This window comes from Pelophylax lessonae (assembly GCF_965119305.1).
Source record: "Pelophylax lessonae genome assembly, chromosome: 7".
NCBI lineage: Eukaryota > Metazoa > Chordata > Amphibia > Anura > Ranidae > Pelophylax > Pelophylax lessonae.
In genome coordinates this window covers 299,044,928-299,058,929 of record NC_138774.1, presented here as the reverse complement: position 1 = coordinate 299,058,929, position 14,002 = coordinate 299,044,928, and the positions used below count along the sequence as shown (strand labels likewise).

The following is a 14,002-nucleotide window of genomic DNA, read 5'->3' as shown; positions in this document are numbered from 1 at the left end:
AGAATATTTGGCAAAACGAACGTGTCTGAAGTGGATGGAAACCAATTAGAGACCCGGCGGCGGGTGACTGGAGGAGGATGACAAGTCCCGGTTTATTGCTGCTTATTAGTGTTTAGCTGCCGCTTGTACTGACGAGGAAATAATAAATACAATTATTACATGTAAAATTACCACGGACACCGGGAGTGGAGAGAGCCGGAATACCACCGGCTATCCTGGAAACCCCAACACGCCACATTGAATAAATCAAGAGAGCAACCACCACAGAGATCCTACCAAAGATTCCTCCATATGAAGAACAAACCGCTGACAACACGCTTCATAATCTCATTGTAAAATCTAGAGTTCAGGGGTCAGGGGTATGTATTGCAGGGTTTGGGGTCAGTAGTAGGTAATGCAGGGTTCGGGGGTTAGGAGTAGGTAATGCAGGGTTCGGGGTCAGGAGTAGGTAATGCAGGGTTCGGGGGTTAGGAGTAGGTAATGCAGGGTTCGGGGTCAGGAGTAGGTAATGCAGGGTTTGGGGTCAGTAGTAGGTAATGCAGGGTTCGGGGTCAGGAGTAGGTAATGCAGGGTTCGGGGTCAGTAGTAGGTAATGCAGGGTTCGGGGGTTAGGAGTAGGTAATGCAGGGTTCGGGGTCAGGAGTAGGTAATGCAGGGTTTGGGGTCAGGAGTAGGTAATGCAGGATTCGGGGTCAGGAGTAGGTAATGCAGGGTTCGGGGTCAGGAGTAGGTAATGCAGGGTTCGGGGGTCAGGAGTAGGTAATGCAGGGTTCGGGGGTCAGGATTATGTAAGGTGGAGTTCATAGGTCAGCAGTATGTAATGCAGGGTTCAGGGTCAGTAGTATGCAACGTAGGGTTCAGTTGTCAGTGGTATGTAAAGTAGGGTTCAGTTGTCAGTGGTATGCAACGTAGGGTTCAATTGTCAGTGGTATGCAACGTAGGGTTCAATTGTCAGTGGTATGCAACGTAGGGTTCAATTGTCAGTGGTATGCAACGTAGGGTTCAGTTGTCAGTGGTATGCAACGTAGGGTTCAGTTGTCAGTGGTATGCAACGTAGGGTTCAGTTGTCAGTGGTATGCAACGTAGGGTTCAGTTGTCAGTGGTATGCAACGTAGGGTTCAGTTGTCAGTGTTATGTAACGTAGGGTTCAGTTGTCAGTGGTATGCAACGTAGGGTTCAGGGTCAGTGGTATGTAACGTAGGATTCAGTTGTCAGTGGTATGTAACATAGGGTTCAGTTGTCAGTGGTATGCAACGTAGGGTTCAGTGGTATGCAACGTAGGGTTCAGTTGTCAGTGGTATGCAACGTAGGGTTCAGTTGTCAGGAGTATGTAATGGAGAGTTCAGAGTAGTATGTAACATAGTGTTCAGTTGTCAGTAGTATGTAACAAAGGAATTAGGGGTTCATGTAATGCAGGGTCTGGGGACAATAGTATGTAATGTAGGGTCCAGGAGTATATAATGTAGAGATGAGAGGAGTATGTAATGTAGATTTCAAGGGTTAGTAGTAGGTAACATAGGGTTCAGGGGTCAGGAATGTGTAATGTGGAGAACAAAGGCGTACGTAACGCAGAGTACAGGGGTCAGTAGTATATAAACGCAAGATTCAGGGGTCAGGAGTAGGTAACAAAGGGTTCAGGGGTAACAGTAAAAGTAACAGAGCAGGGGTCAGGAGTATGCAATGTAGAGATCAGAGGAGTATGTAACGTAGAGTTCAAGTGTCAGTAGTATGTAACTAAGGGGTTGGGTCAAAAGTAAGGCAGAAATTAAAATGTACAGTAAGTCAGAGTTCAAGAAAAAAGTAACAGAGCAGGGGTCAGGAGTATGCAATGTGGAGATCAGAGGAGTATGTAACAGTTTCAGGGGGTCAGTAGTATGTAACAGAGTTCAGGGGTCAGTAGTAGATTATGTAGAGGTTCAGGGTGTCAGTAGTAGGTTACGTACAGTTCAGGGGTCAGTAGTAGGTTACATAGAGTTACATAGAGTTCAGGGGGTCAGTAGTATGTAATGTAGAGTTCAGGGGGTCAGTAGTATGTAACAGAGTTCAGGGGGTCAGTAGTATGTAACGTAGAGTTCAGGGGGTCAGTAGTATGTAACGTAGGCATATTATGGGGTAAATAGTGTGCGGTCTTAGATGGTGTACCAAAACATATATGACATTAATATGTAGTCTATAATAAACCTTGATACATCCAGCGTTGGGACACATGATTAACTAAAACGATTGTAACCATGCATATACACCGCTTGGCTCTGTCCATATAAAGTGACAGGTGCTTGCAATTAAATATAAATAAATCCAATGATATGACAAAAAAAGTTCCTAAGTGAATATTGTGTACCCAATAAAAGTGTCAATCCCTCTCCTTAGTACATTTGTGTCTTCGTACAGTATTACTCAAAAGTGCTGGTGCATCACCACTGTGCTGTAAGTGTATTCGATGGCCGCTTACCAGACCCTTAGATCCCCAAGGGATCTTATGCCCATATAAGATATCCTGATGGAAAGGACTCTTTGGTTATGCCTGGTTTGCCAAACACCCTGAAGGGGAGAGGTACGCATCAGAGATGTAGCCAATGGTCGTTGGAAGAAATCCGCAAAGGCTGACACCTGGCCAACTTCTGTTCAACCTCCCAGTTGAAGGAAGGTCAAGATCCGAGCCACCGAAAAAGAGTGAAGAAGAACCTCAAGGAATTCACACCACACAGTGTAAGTCTTTCATGTACGATGGTAGATCTTCCAAGAAGTAGATTTCCTACTTCTTGGAAGCATAGGAATCACTGATTCAGATAATCCCCTATACTTCAGCACCTGGCTTTCAACATCAAAGCCAGCGACTATAAAGTATGCTAGAAGATTGGTCCTTTGGACAGCAGAACCTCCCTGAGAGGGGGCCTCCAACGAAATGTCGGCAACCAGCCACACCAGGTCGGCGTACCAGGCCCGGCGGGGCCAGTCCGAGGCCACTAAAATTACTGGAATCCCTTCTGCCTTGAGCCTGTAGAAGTCTTGGCAAAGGCTTGAGAGGAGGAAAGGCGTAAATCAGACGATACTGACCCCAGGGGGCCACCAGCGCATTTGTGGCTTCCACCAGAAAATCCTGTGGCCAAGCCATGAACCTATCTACCACAACTGAGGAAACCCTACCAGTTGAAGAGACCATTCCCCCTGGTCTAACGCCTGCCAACTGAGGTAATCCTCCTGCCAATGGTCCACTCCAGGAAAGTGAACGGCAAGGAGGGCTAGAACAAAAGGTTCTGCCCACCTGAGAATGTCGGCTACCTCCAGAGCCCCCAGGACACTTCTTGTGCCCTCTTGGAGATTGACATAAGCGACGGCCGTGGCACTGTCTGATTGAATGCGCACTGGACAGCCTTGTAGACGAGCCATCCAATGTTCCGGGCACAGCCTGATCGCACGTAACTCAGGACATTGAGTGGTAGGCTGGATTCTTCCATGTTCAAGACCTCCTGAGCGGAACTACTGCCAAGAACGCCTCCCCACCCAGACAGGCTGGCATCCATGGTGACAACTGTCCAATACAAGGGTAGGAAGGATTTTGCCCTGCCGGGAAACGATGCCACCAAATCAGGGACTCTCTCGTACCCCGGCTCAGATGGATTTGGTTGCCCAGAGACTGCGGATTCTCGACCCATATGAGAATCCTCCCGTTGCAGGGACCCTGAATGGAACTGCGCAAACTGGACCACCTCAAAGGTTTATATCATCAAGCTCAGAACCCGCATAGAAGTCCGGAAAGACAACCATCTGCTGGTCAACAGGAGATAAACTGCAACCTGCAGTGTCTGAAGTTTGTCCGGAGGAAGAAATACTCTGGCTAAGGACTAGTCCAGACTCAGCCCCAGATAAGTCTAGTTTTCTAGAAGGGACCAAGGCTGACTTCCGAAGATTCAGAATCCAGCAGAACTCCGTATAGTTCGTATGATGATCTCCACTTTTTCCACCAGCGCAGCAGAGACTGCTGGCAGAAGGAAATCGTGTAAATAGCCCAGTACCACAATCCCCCGCTGGCGTAACAATGCAAGGAACGGGGTCAATATTGTAGTGAAGACCTGGGGAGCGAAGGAGAGACCAAATGGTAACACCCCAAACTGATAATGTTCCTCTCCCACTGCAAAGTGGGGGAAGCGTTGGTGACCGACACATATTGGAATGTGAAAGTAGGCATCTTTGATGTCTATGAAGGCAAGAAAATCCCCCAGAGAAGCCACCACTGTGCGAATGGACTCCAAGTCGCTGAACTTCTTTGTGCGGGTGCAGAAGTTCAGGATGGAGTCCAGGATTGGATGCACCTTGCCCTCCTTTCTGGGAACTGTAAACAGGTTGAGTAAAAACCCCTGAAAAATGTTCTGCAATCAGAACCGGGACAATCACTCCTTGAAGCAAAAGATCTTGCACTGCCCCAAAGAAGGCCTGTAAGCGGACTAGCGGACTGGGGACAGTCACACGTTGGAAGGAGAGAACCTTTCCGGATTGCGAGCACAAAACTCGATCTTGTATCCGGATCATATAACTTCATGGACCCACTTTGTCATGTACCAGGGAAGTCCACGGGTCAAGGAACCAGAGAAGAAGTCTCCCCCACCCCAGATACACGTAAGAGGGCACCTTCATGCTGAAGGAGTCTTGTCTTTGGGTCTGAAGAAGCCCACTCTCGAATGGGCCAGACCAAGTTCGCTTGGATCCATCAGAGGAGGCTTCGATCCCTTGTCAGTCGATCCCGAGGGACAAAAAAAAAAAAAAAAATTATGAGCCAAAAAGGAGGCTCCACACAGCTATGGAGGAGAAAAAGCCCCACAGGATATGCAAGAGGGAAGCGCCCCCAGGCTTACCTGCTGCCAGTGCCTGCGTGCCTCTTGATTCAGCAAGGGCTTTCCTTCCCCTGCACAGCCAGCCACACTGCCTTCAAGGATGCCGCCCTGGGTTGGACAAAGGCTCCCTTCCTGCTTCCCTGGACGCCACCAGTGGTCTTGGCCCTACCCAGGCATGGAGGACAGAAGAAAAGCAGCCACCACTAACCTGCAGGAATGAGGTATCGCACAGGGCAGGAGAAGTCTATGTAGCATTCTTTCCTAAAACTCCAAAGCACAGACCATGAGACCCAAAGAACCAGGTTCCAGGAAACATGTTAGCCTCTGTCTGGAGAAAACACTAAAACTGAAGGGGGAGGACTAGAGGACCGCCTTTTATCTGGTGGGGTTAACCTGTTTCCTGTCCTGGTAGGAGGAGCCCTAGGTCTCATGGGCTGTCCTAGACGACGACTTGAGAAAAATGATTATGAAATTCAAGAGCCAACCTGTCCAATCCAGAGGCCAGCAGCTCCATGGATAACATCTAGAGCAGGGGTGGGGAACCTACAGTTTGGGGGCCGTAAGCGGCCCCCGAAGTCATCTGGTCCGGCCCCCCATGCAGCTGAGTCTGTGTCTCTCAGCTGATCTGTCAGAATGGAGCTGATGCTTCCTGTATAGTGTCTGCTCCATTATGACAGTCTGAGTGAGTCACAGGTGGAGTGATATCAAATGCACTCCGCCTGTGACCAATACAGGAAACCTCACCTCTTCCAGCCAGAGCCAGCAGTACTCACAGCAGTACCAGCCAGAACCAGCAGTACCAGCCAGAGTCAGCAGTACCTACAGCACAGTACCAGCCAGCAGTACCAGCCTGAGCCAGCAGTACCCACAGCAATATCAGCCAGCAGTACCAGCCTGAGCCAGCAGTACCCGCCCGAGCCAGTAGTACCAGCCAGCAGTACCCACAGCACACTACCAGCCATCAGTACCAGCCTGAGCCAGCAGTACCAGCCAGCAGTACCCTACAGCACAGTACCAGCCTGAGTCAGCAGTACCAGCCTGAGCCAGCAGTACCCACAGCAGTATCAGCCTGAGCCAGCAGTACCCACAGCAGTACCAGCCAGCAGTACTAGCCTGAGCCAGCAGTACCCACAGTAGTACCAGCCAGCTGTACCCACCATCAGTACCAGCCAGCTATACCCTCCAGCAGTACACGCCTGCAGTTCTTTTCAAAACGTACCACAAAAAAGTCGACTGCACTCCAGACTGACCCAAAGTCAGTAGCAATATCATCAATACCATCTAACATCACACACCTCACCAAATAGAAGCAGTTGCAGCCATCACATTAGGGGTGAGTTAATTAAATGTTTGACCAAATATAACAGGCTATTTTTTAAGGTGATAATTTTGTACGGCCCCCAAATGATTTTATAAATACCCAAATGGCCCTTGGCAGAAAAAAGGTTCCCCACCCCTGATCTAGAGGGACTAGCAGTCATTTTGAAGGAGCACTGGCTTCTTGGGTCCTGGGATATTTCTGTCCCTGGAACAAGGAGATGGAAGGAGTCCTTTTTGTAGCAGAAAACAATGCTCTGATAGGAGCATCTATTACAATGCCTATCCAGGTTGGCAGACTCTTTATAACCCAATATAACTGCAATAGGCTCATTTTAATAGAAAGCGACAAACATGATTATCAAAGTTTAGATCACTCCATTCTGGGAGGTTAATGGTTTGGGGCATCCCCAACTGAGTCAACCTGGCCTCTACTTCAATATTGTTACCTACCTGAAGAAAAAAAGAAAATGCCCGCTGATTCACAGACACCATTGCACAGATTTTCACGAAACGAGACCCCGTAACTATAATTGCTTTATCCTTAGAAAAAACTCTGGATTAACTTTAGGAATCTGCAGTCGTAAACAGGTCACCAGGCCTTGTTCTCTGAGGGACCTAATAGGTCCCAAATAAATATGAGAAAAGCCAGGTAAGAAGAAAGCTGTGAGCTCCATGAAACACTAAACCTGACCTTCTCTTTGTTCTGAACATTTGACAGATTTTAAAGGGATTTACAGGCATTTCTCCAAGGAGGGAGAGCAGGGCAAGCGCAGTAGAAACCCCCCCCCACAGACGACCATAAATGAGGACAATATGTGGGGATTATTTTATCTTTTACAAGCCCAATTTATAAGTGTTTTTCTTTGGAGATTAAGCTAGATTTCCAGAAATGGAAGACATGATGAAAGAAATGGAGCACTTTGAAATAAGCGCCCCTCACATTTTAGGTCTAAGTGAGCCTTTTCTGGAAGGTGTTAAATCTCGCAGTTTGTCAAATTTTTACTAAATCCTTATGCCAAACGAACGATCCACCACTTCCGACTACCATCTGAGGGCCATTGTGCACATTAAACACCATTCCCAGGTCAATTTATGCTCCTCTCCGTGATAAAGAGCTTAAAGACGCATTATATCCAGAGGTGGAGATGGCCAACCATACAATATATCACAGATCTCACAGCTCTGCAAATCCACAAATTCTTTACGTCTTTGTAATGAATCTTCCAGGTTTTTATGGCTTCTACAGCTAAAACACATTAGGCCTTGTGTATGTATGAAGTGTATGACCAAAGGAATCTGTCCATTCTCCAGTGGGAGGAATAGTGCCCCATCATTGGTGTCAGTGGGAGGAATAGTGCCCCATCACCAGTGTCAGTGGGAGGAATCGTGCCCCATCACCAGTGTCAGTGGGAGGAATCGTGCCCCATCACCAGTGTCAGTGGGAGGAATAGTGCCCCATCACCAGTGTCAGTGGGAGGAATCGTGCCCCATCACCAGTGTCAGTGGGAGGAATCGTGCCCCATCACCAGTGTCAGTGGGAGGAATCGTGCCCCATCACCAGTGTCAGTGGGAGGAATCGTGCCCCATCACCAGTGTCAGTGGGAGGAATCGTGCCCCATCACCAGTGTCAGTGGGAGGAATCGTGCCCCATCACCAGTGTCAGTGGGAGGAATCGTGCCCCATCACCGGTGTCAGTGGGAGGAATCGTGCACCATCACCGGTGTCAGTGGGAGGAATCGTGCACCATCACCAGTTTCAGTGGGAGGAATAGTGCCCCATCACCGGTGTCAGTGGGAGGAATCGTGCCCCATCACCGGTGTCAGTGGGAGGAATCGTGCCCCATCACCGGTGTCAGTGGGAGGAATCGTGCCCCATCACCGGTGTCAGTGGGAGGAATCGTGCCCCATCACCGGTGTCAGTGGGAGGAATCGTGCCCCATCACCGGTGTCAGTGGGAGGAATCGTGCCCCATCACCGGTGTCAGTGGGAGGAATCGTGCCCCATCACCGGTGTCAGTGGGAGGAATCGTGCACCATCACCAGTTTCAGTGGGAGGAATCGTGCCCCATCACCAGTGTCAGGGGAAAGAATAGTGCCCCATCACCGGTGTCAGTGGGAGCAATCGTGCCCCATCACCAGTGTCAGTGGGAGGAATCGTGCACCATCACCAGTTTCAGTGGGAGGAATCGTGCCCCGTCACCAGTGTCAGTGGGAGGAATCGTGCCCCGTCACCAGTGTCAGTGGGAGGAATCGTGCCCCATCACCGGTGTCAGTGGGAGGAATCGTGCACCATCACCGGTGTCAGTGGGAGGAATCGTGCACCATCACCAGTTTCAGTGGGAGGAATAGTGCCCCATCACCGGTGTCAGTGGGAGGAATCGTGCCCCATCACCGGTGTCAGTGGGAGGAATCGTGCCCCATCACCGGTGTCAGTGGGAGGAATCGTGCCCCATCACCGGTGTCAGTGGGAGGAATCGTGCCCCATCACCGGTGTCAGTGGGAGGAATCGTGCCCCATCACCGGTGTCAGTGGGAGGAATCGTGCCCCATCACCGGTGTCAGTGGGAGGAATCGTGCCCCATCACCGGTGTCAGTGGGAGGAATCGTGCCCCATCACCAGTTTCAGTGGGAGGAATCGTGCACCATCACCAGTTTCAGTGGGAGGAATCGTGCACCATCACCAGTTTCAGTGGGAGGAATCGTGCCCCATCACCAGTGTCAGGGGAAAGAATAGTGCCCCATCACCGGTGTCAGTGGGAGCAATCGTGCCCCATCACCAGTGTCAGTGGGAGGAATCGTGCACCATCACCAGTTTCAGTGGGAGGAATCGTGCCCCGTCACCAGTGTCAGTGGGAGGAATCGTGCCCCGTCACCAGTGTCAGTGGGAGGAATCGTGCACAGTCACCAGTTTCAGTGGGAGGAATCGTGCCCCATCACCGGTGTCAGTGGGAGCAATCGTGCCCCATCACCGGTGTCAGTGGGAGCAATCGTGCCCCATCACCGGTGTCAGTGGGAGCAATCGTGCCCCATCACCAGTGTCAGTGGGAGCAATCGTGCCCCATCACCTGTCCTCAAGGTCTGGATAGAGGATCGGAAATAGCCAAATCCGGCCAATGGGCCATAGTTTGGAGACCATTGCTCTACTTGTCTTAACCTGCCAAAGCAGTGTTCTTCCATACATGGTGCATTCTCAATAAATCCTCTGCCAATGCAGCACATCACAGCATGGCGTGGCGGTGCGTTACAGTCAGTGCGTGGAATATGAAGGCAACAACCACTTCTCTAGATCTTAACTACCATGCCCAGCAGGAGGCAAATCACATCGAAGAGGAGAGCTGGGTGGGGTGTGTCTACATTGTGCAGAACAATAAAGTTGATCTTAGTTTTTCAGAAGCGGCGTAGAATGTACATGCGTTGGAGTGCCACTGAAAGTGAATAGCAAAGCAATGAAACGTTCGATTAACATTCCTAGATGTTTCCAATCACATTTGGATTTCAGGTCCATTTTAACTGCAGCAGGTAAAAATCCGGTCTCCTGCCGTACCAGACATGCGGTGTGTCAGAGCTGAGGAAATCTCAGCACTGGATGGACAGAAATCGCAGAGCTCCTCTGTATGTATCTAATGTGTGTATTTAGTGGTTTGCCCAGAGTTCAGCTTTAATCAGAACTTTCCACGCCTTGCAGCCGTCAGATATTGGCACGTTCACATCCGATAATATCACGCTTTCCAGCAATGAATATTGACTTATGCCTTTCCAAATCCCAATCGGAGGTTCAATGAGCTACAACATATTTTCATATTAAACATTAATTTGAACAGCAAAAACAAGAGAAGTGAACATGCTTCCACCACATCGAATGTAATGAGAAAATGTTCTCTCCCCACGTGGGAAGATTAATACCATGTGCTGCGATCGCTTGTAGAATCCCGTCATCAGAAGTCCTGCCAAGGTTTGTACATGCCTAACAACCGACCTCAACCAAACAAGATCCTTCCACGGCTCTGCACACCACACAACAACCGACCTTCCCAACCAAACAAGATCCTTCCACGGCTCTGCACACCACACAACAACCGACCTTCCCAACCAAACAAGATCCTTCCACGGCTCTGCACACCACACAACCACCGACCTTCCCAACCAAACAAGATCCTTCCACGGCTCTTCACACCACACAACCACCGACCTTCCCAACCAAACAAGATCCTTCCACGGCTCTGCACACCACACAACAACCAACCTTCCCAACCAAACAAGATCCTTCCACGGCTCTGCACACCACACAACAACCGATCTTCCCAACCAAACAAGATCCTTCCACGGCTCTGCACACCACACAACAACCGACCTTCCCAACCAAACAAGATCCTTCCACAGCTCTTCACACCACACAACCACCGACCTTCCCAACCAAACAAGATCCTTCCACGGCTCTGCACACCACACAACCACCGACCTTCCCAACCAAACAAGATCCTTCCACGGCTCTTCACACCACACAACCACCGACCTTCCCAACCAAACAAGATCCTTCCACGGCTCTGCACACCACACAACAACCAACCTTCCCAACCAAACAAGATCCTTCCACGGCTCTGCACACCACACAACAACCGATCTTCCCAACCAAACAAGATCCTTCCACGGCTCTGCACACCACACAACAACCGACCTTCCCAACCAAACAAGATCCTTCCACAGCTCTTCACACCACACAACAACCGACCTTCCCAACCAAACAAGATCCTTCCACGGCTCTGCACACCACACAACCACCGACCTTCCCAACCAAACAAGATCCTTCCACGGCTCTGCACACCACACAACCACCGACCTTCCCAACCAAACAAGATCCTTCCACGGCTCTGCACACCACACAACCACCGACCTTCCCAACCAAACAAAATCCTTCCACGGCTCTGCACACCACACAACAACCGACCTTCCCAACCAAACAAGATCCTTCTACGGCTCCTAACACCACACAACTGACCTTCCCAACCAAACAAGATCCTTACACTGCTCTGCACACCACACAACACAACCACCGACCTTCCCAACCAAACAAGATCCTTCCACGGCTCTGCACACCACACAACAACCGACCTTCTCAACCAAACAAAATCCTTCCACGGCTCTGCACACCACACAACCACCGACCTTCTCAACCAAACAAGATCCTTCTACGGCTCTGCAAACCACACAACCACCGACCTTCTCAACCAAACAAAATCCTTCTACGGCTCTGCAAACTATACAACCACCGACCTTCTCAACCAAACAAGATCCTTCTACGGCTCTGCACACCACACAACAACCGACCTTCCCAACCAAACAAAATCCTTCTACGGCTCTGCAAACTATACAACCACCGACCTTCTCAACCAAACAAGATCCTTCTACGGCTCTGCAAACCATACAACAACCGACCTTCCCAACCAAACAAGATCCTTCCACGGCTCTGCACACCACACAACCACCGACCTTCCCAACCAAACAAGATCCTTCCACGGCTCTGCACACCACACAACAACCGACCTTCCCAACCAAACAAGATCCTTCCACGGCTCTGCACACCACACAACCACCGACCTTCCCAACCAAACAAAATCCTTCCACGGCTCTGCACACCACACAACAACCGACCTTCCCAACCAAACAAGATCCTTCTACGGCTCCTAACACCACACAACTGACCTTCCCAACCAAACAAGATCCTTACACTGCTCTGCACACCACACAACCACCGACCTTCCCAACCAAACAAGATCCTTCTATGGCTCTGCACACCACACAACTGACCTTCCCAGCCAAACAAGATCCTTCCACGGCTCTGCACACCACACAACAACCGACTTTCCCAAACAAACAAGATCCTTCCATTGCTCTACACACCACGCAACAACCGACCTTCTCAACCAAACAAGATCCTTCCACAGCTCTACACACCACACAACAACCGACCTACCCAACCAAACAAGATCCTTCAATGGCTCTACACACAACACAACCACCGACCTTCCCAACCAAACAAGATCCTTCTACGGCTCTGCACACCACACAACAACCGACCTTCTCAACCAAACAAAATCCTTCCACGGCTCTTCACACCACACAACCACCGACCTTCCCCAACCAAACAAGATCCTTCAACGGATCCACACACCACACAACAACCGACCTTCCCAACCAAACAAGATCCTTCCACGGATCCACACACCACACAACAACTGACCTTCCCAACCAAACAAGATCCTTCTACGGCTCTGCACACCACACAACAACCGACCTTCCCAACCAAACAAGATTCTTCCACGGATCCACACACCACACAACAACTGACCTTCCCAACCAAACAAGATCCTTCTACGGCTCTGCACACCACACAACACAACCACCGACTTTCCCAACCAAACAAGATTCTTCCACGGCTCTGCACACCACACAACCACCGACCTTCCCAACCAAACAAAATCCTTCCACGGCTCTGCACACCACACAACCACCGACCTTCCCAACCAAACAAAATCCTTCAACAGCTCTTCACACCACACAACAACCGACCTTCCCAACCGAACAAGATTCTTCCACGGCTCTGCACACCACACAACAACCGACTTTCCCAACCAAACAAGATCCTTCCACGGCTCTGCACACCACACAACAACCGACTTTCCCAACCAAACAAGATCCTTCTACGGCTCTTCACACCACACAACCACCGACTTTCCCAACCAAACAAGATCCTTCAACAGCTCTTCACACCACACAACAACCGACCTTCCCCAACCAAACAAGATCCTTCCACGGCTCTGCACACCACACAACCACCGACCTTCCCAACCAAACAAGATTCTTCAATGGCTCTGCACACCACACAACCACCGACTTTCCCAACCAAACAAGATCCTTCCACGGCTCTGGACTCCACACAACCGACCTCCCCAACAAAACAAGGTCCTTCCACAAGCTCTGAACCCCATAGAACAACCGACCTTCCCCAACCAAACAAGATCCTTCCACAGCTCTACACACAACACAACAACCGACCTCCCCAACCAAACAAGATCCTTCCACGGCTCTGCACACCACACAACAACCGACCTTCCCAACCAAACAAGATCCTTCCACGGCTCTGCACACCACACAACAACCGACCTCCCCAACCAAACAAGATCCTTCCACGGCTCTGGACTCCACACAACCGACCTTCCCAACAAAACAAGGTCCTTCCACAAGCTCTGAATCCCACAGAACAACCAACCTCCTCAACCAAACAAGATCCTTCCACAAGCTCTGAATCCCACAGAACAACCAACCTCTTCAACCAAACAAGATCCTTCCACAGCTCTACACACAACACAACAACCGACTTTCCCAACCAAACAAGATCCTTCAACAGCTCTTCACACCACACAACCACCGACTTTCCCAACCAAACAAGATCCTTCCACAGCTCTACACACCACACAACAACCGACTTTCCCAACCAAACAAGATCCTTCTACCGCTCTACACACCACACAACCACCGACCTTCCCAACCAAACAAGATCCTTCCATGGCTCTGCACACCACACAACAACCGACCTTCCTAACTAAACAAGATTCTTCCACAGGCTCTGCACACCACACAACCACTGACCTTCCCAACCAATCAAAATCCTTCCATAGCAATGGAAACCACACAACCGACCTTCCCAACCAAACAAGATCCTTCCACCACTATGCATATCACACAACTGACCTTCCCAACCAAACAAGATCCTTCTACGGCCCTGCACATCACACAGCACCCAACAGATCACCTATCAGAGCAGCCCCCAGACATTACTCGTATCCCGACAGATC

The 14,002-nt window shown here is 50.0% G+C and overlaps 1 protein-coding gene across 1 annotated transcript in view; it reads right to left on the bottom strand.

Moving 5' to 3' along the window:
• The window catches only part of EDA (ectodysplasin A), a 149,150-nt gene that overhangs the window by 50,474 nt on the left and 84,674 nt on the right, over window positions 1–14,002 (bottom strand). The gene's annotated exons all lie outside the window — the stretch shown is intronic.